Below are 10159 nucleotides of genomic sequence, written 5' to 3' on the forward strand. Positions count from 1 at the left end.
ATGGAAAAAAGCAACAATGTCACTGTATTTATTCTCTTGGAACTTTCCAAAAACAAGAACATTGAAATCCTCTGCTTTGTTACATTATTTTTATTTTGTTACATTTCTGTTTGGGTAGGAAACTTGCTGAGGATGATTTCAATTACAAGCAGTAAGCTAGTTGACCCACCCATGTACTTTTTCCTTAATTACCTCTCACTCTCCAACCTTTGGGAAACATCCACTGTGACACCCAAACTAATGACAGACTTCTTGACAGAAAGGGAGACCATTTCCTATAGAAACTGCACAACACAGGTTTTGATGACTCATTTCTTTGGAGGCACTGACACCTTTATCGTCACGGGATGGCCTATGACTGTTATGTTGCCATCTTCAAGACCCTGCACTACGCCATCATCATGAGCAGACAAAAGTGTAATGCAATCACCATAGTCTGCTGTACTGGGGGATTTATATACTCTGCCAGTCAGTTTCTTATGATTTCCTTACAATTCTGTGTTCCCAATGAGATAGATTACTATCTCTGCAATGTGTATCCATTGCTGAAACTGCCCTTTTTAATACACACATCATAGGTCTCTTAATGTTGTTAATTCAGTGCTGTTTGCTTTGGTGACCTTTGTTGTCTTGTTCTCTTATTTCTTTATATTGTGCCACATCAGGGCATATTATTTGGAGAGACACAGCAAAGCTCTTTCCACTTGCACTTCTCATATGACAGTAGCAGTTTTGTTTTTTCTACCCGTGTTATTCATTTACATTAGACCAGCCACAACTTTCCCAGAAGATGAAGTGTTTTCTCTTTCTTAAAACATCATTTTCCCCTAGTTAAACCTTCTGATATGCATGCTAAGAAACATGGAGATGAAGAATCCTTGGAGAAAATTTGGTGTCATCGTATACACTTGGAAGGAAAGTAACTTTCCAGAACTTTTTCTGCATTTCAGCCATGGTTCCATGAAACTATAACTATGAATAAGACCCATTCTCATCATTCTCCTGGGCTTACAGCTTGGGGAAATTAAGTTGGCAAGCAGGAAGCATATAATCTCTGTGGTTTTATGCTTTTACACCAACACTTCATCAACAAATTGAGCATTATTCTTATTCATACTTTCCTCCATTTGACTTATTATTAAGAATTGTGCTCATATGGTATGAATTAACTAGACAATATCATAAAAATAAACAATTATATCATCTTTCTGTCACTGTATTGTAAAAAAAAGATACAACGGATCAAGTGTTTTCCACAACTTAAAGCACAAAAATTCTGAATTAAATATTTTCTTCAAATTTTAAACTTTTTACTCTATACAGCTATATTCTGTACAACTATAAGTACAGAAAATTGCACATATTCATGCCTGCTCAGTTCATAAATTAAAACAAACTGAGAAATATCATGTAATCAGCAACAAGATTGTCAGAAATTACCTGTATACTTGAAGTCCTCCTCATTTCTCTTTATAATCATCACTACCCAAATGTAATCAATATCTTCATCTCTAAATCAATTTTGCATATTTTTGTACTTTGTAGAAAAATAATGATACAGATTGTACTCTTCAGTGCCGGTCTTCTCATTACTATGTTTGTGAGATCTGTTCCTCATGTTTTTGCGTATTTTCTTAATGTTTTCATTAATCTATAGTCTATCATTGTATGAATATGTGACAAGTAATTTATGTGTTGGCTTGTTGGTAGACATCCGGGTAGTTTCCCACTGAAGGCCATTATCAGTAGCACTGTTTTGAACGTTTTGAAACATGTATTTTGGTGAGTATATGTATACTATTATATCTTTAGCAGGCTTCATATTGTAATTAAAACAAAATTTTAAGATAGTGATTTTACGCCAGTCTTTCTGAATATATTCCTGACATAAAATAAACTGTATTAAATAAAAAATAATTATCAATAGAAAAACACTACAATGAATGCAATAGATGGTTTTGAAAGAGTGAAACATATGGCAATTCTAGGACCCATGCAATGGGGTATGTGATGTATTGATTGATGTAAATCAAACCTGTTAATAATAAATAAAAAGAAAAAAGCTCTTAGAAAGTTTATATGATGGAGCTGAGAAAAACTTCCAGGAATAGAGCATTAAGTTATACTAGGAAATTAACACATTAGTAATCACAATTGGGAAACTTTAATAAATAGGATATTCACTGGAGGATATGAAGTTGCTTGTTATAATAAGAAAAACTGATAAAAGTCTTTATTTAGCTCTTAAAAAGTAAAAAAATATATTTTTATTGGTTCCAAATAAGGGCAGTGGTTCCAGGTGAGGAAGGCGTGCTATAAGTGCATGCTAATGTTGGATTGACAGACACAAAACACACACACATACATTCGCAAAGACACACAGCATAGAAAACAAGATCTTCCAGAGACTTCTGTTTCTTCCATAATTGAAATAAACATGTTTGAATAGAAAACCAAAAATGAAGGAGGAAATATTTTATTTTTTCGCAAAAGTATGTGATTGCATACCCAAAAATCACTCATATAGGAGGCAATTATGTTGGAAACAGCTATTGCAGAGTATGTCATATAATGATTGCCTTTATTGAACTAATCAGGCACAAATATAATATGAATGTTTATTATATAAAAATAAAAATAATTTTAAAAGCATGGTATAAGAACATGAATCTCAAAATTTTCCAGGTTAAACAAGCAAGCAAGATAATTTAAGATATAAAAAACAATATTTTAATTAGAAACTCGATGCATAAAACAGAGTGGCTATACCTTAAGAAAGATTCAATGAATGGAATTTTAGATATTGACAAATCATCCAAACACAGAATTAGAGAGACAAGGAGATGGGAAAAAAAATTAAATAGGTATTAAGAGTCATTATGAAAGAAGTAAAAGAGAGGAACACACGTCTATCAGACTCCAGGGTTTCGATAATAGTGAGAAAAAAATATTTAAAGAGACAATAACTGGTAATTTTCCGGAAACGATGAAATGATCTTTAGAAAATATGCATAGGAAATAAAAAGTGTTGTTCTTAAATAGAGTCATAGAAACACTACTGCAAATTAATAATAATTTAAATTATACAAAGAGTAGTAGACAGAAGAAAATCAAATTACATAATGAAAGTAAAAGAAAAATGTCACCCTTGACTTCTATATTTTTTCAAGAACAAGGATAAAATGAGAAGTTTTCAGAACAATAAAAGATAAAACAAACAAACAAACAAAGGCAAGACTTTACTACAAACTCACCCTTACTAAAAGAAGTTGCAAAGAATGTTTTCATAAGAAGAGAAGATGTCTAAGAACGGAGATAGGAAATTTCAGGAGGAATGAGGAATGAAGAAAATGGTAGTCTTATGTAAAACTAAATTGTATTAAAAATAACAATCTTGTCTAATATGTGAGATAAAACATAGAAAAGAGAACAGAAATCCTGGTCCACAACATCAAGAAAGTTGGAAGAAAATGAGGAGGAAAAAAGTGTTCTATTTTAGCATGTACTATTCAGCGGGAGGGTATATGTTGATCAAATTCAGACTTAACATTAATGTACAGACATGATTTCTTACAGCTAAAATACTAGGAAAGAGATAGATAGAGGGATAGATAGATAGATAAAAATGTATTGAAGGACTAAAAGGAGTCCAATCCAATTAAAAAGCAAGAAAAGAGGGAAGAGGGGCTGGCCCTGTGGCGCAGTGGTTAAGTTTGCACGTTCCACTTTGGCAGCCTGGGGTTCCCTGGTTCAGATCCCGGGTGCGGACATGGCACCGCTTGGCGACAGCCATGCTGTGGTAGGCGTCCCAAGTATAAAGTAGAGGAAGATGGGCACGGATGTTAGCTCAGGGCCAGTTTTCTCAGCAAATGGAGGAGGATTGGCAGCAGATGTTAGCTCAGGGCTAATCTTCCTCAAAAATAAAAATCATTCACTTCATAAATGTCAGAGCTGAGGAGCTGAAGAATTATGAATGAAGTGACAATTTCAATAGCAGCACTTAGATTAGGTAGGTGTTTATGTGTGTTAAAAATATTCTAGGCTACAGGAATGATGACTGTTCCATATAGTGTAGGTGATTCTGAGGCTGATCATGAATTTTAATAATCATTTGAATGCAATATTTATACATGGAGACCTCTAGACAATTTTGGCATTCTGTAGAAATGAAGTAGATTTAAAGTCATTTTCAGAAATTAAAAACGAATATTTTTTATTATTGAGCTTTATTTTCCAATAGAATATTCAATTAAATCTTATATACTGGCAGTGTGAAATAAATTATGTAATGAAAAAATTCACAGAGATTATTGGGTTTAAAGTGTAAAGAAAAAAGGGCATCAGATTTGTTTTCTGGGAGCTGCAGTGCCCACTCCCCATCTGCCTTAAAATGTCATGAGGGGGCCAGCCCTGTGGCTGAGTGGTTAAGCTTGTGTGCTCTGCTTGGGTGGCCTGGGGTTTTGCTGGATCTTGGGCGTGGACATAGCAGTGCTCATCAAGCCATGCTGAGGTGGCATCCCACCATAGCACAACCAGAATGACCTACAATTAGAATATACAACTGTATACTGGGAGGCTTTGGGGAGAAGAAGCCTGGAAAAACAAAAGATTGGCAACAGATGTGAGCCCAGGTGCCAATCTGGAAAGAAAAATTTGTTATAGGCAGGGACAAAGTGACTGAAGACTGTTTATGTTTCTGTTATGATGTTTATTGCATCACATATACTAAAACTATGGAAAGAGTGGATGAGAAAATTAATAGATCTTATCCCTTTCTAGTAGCTCAATCACTCGAGTGACTACAAGACTACATTTGGGAAGAAACTGCACATATCAGCTTCTCCTGATATGTAGACATGAGAAAATAATTCAATACCCATCTAGTGGTTCAGAATAGGCCCAAGTGAAATTCTTTATAAAATGAATTTTCCTTTAGAATAAGTCTTTTTGCATATATTTTATTCCCTCTTAAGGTGAGAGAAAAATAACAATAACAAAAGCAGAATTATTGGTGATATTAAAAAACATACTACCATGGTACAAGTAGAAATTGCTTTATTTGTAGGTATGATTCTGCTCACACAGCATATCGGAAGCCAACTCCAATCTTTGGTTACAGATGTGAAAGAAGAAAAAGAGGAAAGAAAGATATATGGAAATTATATAAGGACTTGAGGAAAAATTAAAAGATGTTCAACTGCAAAAGTTTTTAAAATTATTTTTTGGAAATTTTCTAAATCCATATAAGATAGTTACAAGCTATATTAGTTTACAATTTTTCAGGAAATCTGCCTAACTCATATTTGGAAATAAACTGAAATTCATTCTAATTCTCTCAGAGAATACCTTAAAGATGCTATGTGAGGAGAAATGAAGACCATTAGCTACCATAATGACTGCTACCCGAGCAGTCATTTACTCCTCAGTCAGTTTATAGAGATTATGGAAAGGATCTATCTCTCAATCAAAATTGCCCACATTTGTTTTATCACAAAACTCTTTGAGTAAAGTGCAGAGGATTTTAGTCATTGTGGCCCAGGAGGAATATCTAATGACTGAGATTTCTAAAGCAGAAGCAAAGTTAGTTATGACTTGCGTACTATTTATAATCCAGAGTCTATTTTAGCTGCAGCAGCTCTGATAACTTAGATATAAAGGAAATCCACCTGGTAAGCTTAGATTTGAGAAGGTAAATCCAAACAATTTGGAAGGAATGGTCAATATTCTAGAATAAAAGAAATGCAGTTTTAGAATATATACTCTACTAAGTATTCAGTTAATCATGTGAGCCGAGACAATTACATGAATAATTTTAGTAATGAAAGTATAGATTGTGATTTGACTTGTTTGGATATTAAAATTATTCCACTTGACTTTAACATGTTGCTCCGAGGGTATGACCTCTCATTGTCTGTGCGAACATTGCTTGAGTGACAGGCGTCAGTTGTCTCTAAAATGATACAAGATTTTTTTCTATGAATGACTAATGAACTATGCTGAATGGAATGTGAATTCAAGAAGCTGAAGTGAAATACTCTGAAAAATAGGTGAATCAACAGAATTTCAATGAGGTAAGAGAGAGAACACTGAAAGAATGGAATAGAAATGGATTCACAACAATTGAAGGAGAAAAACATGTGTGATAATTATTTCTCCTCTTTCCTATTATCCTGCCTGGATGTTTAATATCAGTTGAATACATTTTTGTCCCCATTGTATAAGTAACAGATTGACTGCCAGTTAAAGTTAAAAACAGACATCTCTTTTATAGACTAATTTGTTTTAAGATTAGGGCAGCAACAGATTCAAAGAGTTACCCACTGACACTGTGATGTGGCATTCTAAAAGGACAGTGAGACAATGACAGGGAAATGATGCTTAACTAAGTAGAAAATTGAGAATAAGAAGAAAAACATTATTAGTTCTTGTAGAAATTTGTCTAAGTATTGATTGATACGAGAAAGTGAAAAACCCAAATTGAAAGAACAAATAAGCTCCCTGAAATAACCACTACCATAATCCCTGTTCCTCCTCCTCAAAAAAAAAAGTTAGCCCAATAATTAACATAACCCAAGACCCTGGCAGGTCACTAAAAAATAAACGGAAGTATCTCAAAACTTACATCTCTGTTTACCTTGCCCCTGTTTACTTTGTTGCCTGCACTTGTTGCATGTAATCATTGTGAGGATAATAATTTCAATTATTGACTGTTTTATTTACATACTGTTTTAAATCATTGAAGTTAATTTTTTAATCATTCAATAAAAATTTACTAATTATTGGTTAAATGAATGTCAGCGTCTATTTGACCAGAGATAAAACAAAGATTAAATAATTGGAAATATTTTTTTATTGACTCTCTATCATGTACTGGGTGACTCATATACTTTGTCTAGTTAATTCTCACAGTACCATTGGGAGATAGAGGTATTCACTAGCAATGTACTCATCCATCAGCAATATGATGATCTGAGGAAAAAACAGCACGTACCAAGAGACAATCTCTCTGTCCTTGAGAAATTTAGGATCATGGACATTAAGCATGTATAGATTTTATTTTAGAATAGATCAAAAGTTGAAATTCTGGAGCCAGTGAGACCCTATATTTTAAGTATGATATCATCAAATATTTATTGAGTATACCATATACATCAGGAGTTGTGCTATGTGTATGCCATTTTGCCAAGCATATTTCTAAGTGAGCATATGTTGTTTTTGATCTTGACTATACTACTTACTAGTTTTATAATAATCCACCAAATGAAACCAAATCATACATAAATTAAATAATTAATAATATTAATTATTAAGTAAATAAAGTATTAAGCAAATAGTATTTAATTCTTAGAGTTATTGTGAGGATTAAAAAGGATTATAAAAATAAAGTGTTAAGAATTTAGGTGCATGAGAATGCTCAAATTGTAAGGTAATCAAAGAATGATTAGATCTATGATGGTCAATGTACTTAAGTAATGTACTGAGGTCATATGCTTATTCACAGCAAAGCCAGAATATATACACAAGCAATTATACTTTATTATGTTTAAGGTTTTTCAAAACTTTACTTTTAAAAAAGGTAGATAGCCCAAAAGTTATGCAAAATCTTAACTTAAATGTATTTTATTGAGGCTAGATTCATCGTTTTATAGAGACCCTCGAACAAGTGAATACAAATTCCTAAACAGAGTTAAGAGCTGTACTAGAAAATGAATTTGTTTCTCTTTTTTCCTAACCATTGTTCTTACATAGGGATTCTTTGTGGCTGTGGTAGCATTGTTCGTGTTTGAGAGAGTGAAGGGATTTAGTAGATTTTATTCATGTATGTGAGTGTAATTTTCTTACTCTTTATATTTTCCCACTCTAAAATTGAGAAGCTAGAAATATAGGTGGTACTTTATAGATGGTAAACTACGAATGTATGCAGACAGTGAAGTGGAAAGAGAATATTATCAAGACGGGAGATAAAATGTTACCCACGGACTTTCAGAATGGAAAAAACTGAAGGCACAAACACGTGTTTAGTAAAATTATTTGGTTAGAATATCTGACCACATTTAATTAGCAGGGAAATTAAATTAATATCAAATGAAGACACAATGATCGATTTTGCCTGAATATTCTAACAACATCAGTTTCTTTAGAGGTATAATTATACGTATAAACTGAAATTTTCATGTTTACTTTTGGGGAGGGGAAAAACAATTTAATGGGATTTTTATTTACATGCACATGATTAAAATAATTATTTTAGGAGCCAGCCCGGTGGCACAGCGGTTAAGTTCACATGTTCTGCTTCGGTGGGTGGGAGTTCACCAGTTCAGATCCTGAGTGTGGACCTATACATTGCTTGTCAAGCCATGCTGTGGCAGGCGTGCCACATATAAAGTAGAGGAAGATGGGCATGGATGTTAGCTCAGGGCGAATCTTCCTCAAAAAGGAAAATTAAAAATTTGAAAAAAATAAAATAATTATTTTATTTTTGTCCATTCAATTGAGCAAGCTATTACTGTGAGTTGACCAAATTAGCATTTTAAATATTATTTTGGAAATAGTCTTTATTTATTTATATGTAAGGAAATAGGTACATGATGTAGTTGTAGGAATGATACCTTATTTTTCAATGACTTCTCTATAAGCTAATTCTAAATCTTATAATTGTGCCATGGAAATAAATTTACTCGTTTGAAATCTTCATTGCAAAGGAATTTTTTATTTGGAAGGTGACACAGTTAACAACCTATAAAGAGAGTGATGAGGAGAATATTTAAAAATTAATTGATGAGAAAATGTAGCTATACGATTAGAACAGAAGATACATCATAAATTTAAAAGAAAGATATTTTGACCTGCATAAATAAGGTCGAAATTTCTAATAAAGACAATTGGACCATATGGATACCAGTTCTGTGTTCTTTTTTCATTAACATTGAGATTCTAACTAATTTAGCAGAAGCTATGGTCAACCTCTACTGATTTGCGTATGTTTTCATATATCAAATCCTGTTGACTTAATATAATTGCTGAATGATGAAGATATTCAAACTACCCATATTCATTCTCTGTATATTTTATATGCTTTTAATTAAATCTCTTTCTATTTAAAACTAGGATATTTGTCTAATGGATCTCAAAGTTTCCTTCCTGCTCAAAAGAATTTTATGATTTAAAAATTTTATTTTCTCTGTGTAAGTTATATTTACTGGACTTTATTATTGACAACTGTAGATTACTGATTTCACTAATATTAAGTTAATAAAATCAACAAGTAACACTTCTATGGTGAACAAAACAATGAACATTTATTGATTGTAGTTTCACAACTATTTTGGGACAAAGTTCAGGAAGGTTTCCTCATTTTATAAATGAGATAACTTAAATTCAAATAAATAAAGAGATTGGCACCAAATTCACACATTTGTATAAGTAATAACAGAGCTGGGATCCCAATTGTTTGTCTTCACATGTACTTTTTCCTATAAACTTCCTGTTAACTTTTTCTATGAATTATGCAATGTCAAGATTCTTAATGGGTTTGGGCAAAAGTCATAAATAGGACAAACATAGAACAGAAATTCATACTCTAATTCAAACCACTGAGAAGAAATTGACCTGCAGAATATGATACATTGAGTGAAGAGCTGAACCGTGAATATAAAACTACTTTCTGCTCTTCTCTTTAAGTTTTAACTATCGCTTTATTCTGTGGTTCATTTAAGGACATGGTTTTTATTGAAGTGCCTATAGAAATCAATATACTTCTGTTATAAAATGTCAGCATTTTACTGTCACAAATCACTAAAAAAGAGACAAGCCTTCAAAAAAATTGTTAAAATCAATCGCATGTACCTCTTGCAGAGAGTTTTTATGTTCCACTTTGTAAAGGTATATGTATCATTATATGAATATTTAATTTTATTTTCTACTTCACTCTAAAATTATTTTGAAGTAACGTATATTCCACTAGTGACTACTGTTAAGCTTTACATTTGCTGCTGTATCATTAAAAAAAAACTTCGTGTGATTTATATTTGCATCTTTAAAAACTTGAATTTACAAGGATCTGGAGTGATCTCCTTTTCACGTACTTAGTTGTATATTCTTTAGCATTGAAAAATATTTAGCAACTAATGATTTTTAGGCATTTTTGAAATTGATTTTT

At 32.4% G+C, this 10159-nt stretch overlaps 1 pseudogene; it reads left to right on the forward strand.

Annotated features, from left to right (window-relative positions):
• LOC106844074 (olfactory receptor 4P4-like) lies at nt 1–972 on the forward strand (annotated as a pseudogene).
• Nucleotides 973–10159: the final 9187 nt, after the last annotated feature.

This window comes from Equus asinus, chromosome 17, assembly GCF_041296235.1.
Source record: "Equus asinus isolate D_3611 breed Donkey chromosome 17, EquAss-T2T_v2, whole genome shotgun sequence".
Classification (NCBI taxonomy): domain Eukaryota; kingdom Metazoa; phylum Chordata; class Mammalia; order Perissodactyla; family Equidae; genus Equus; species Equus asinus.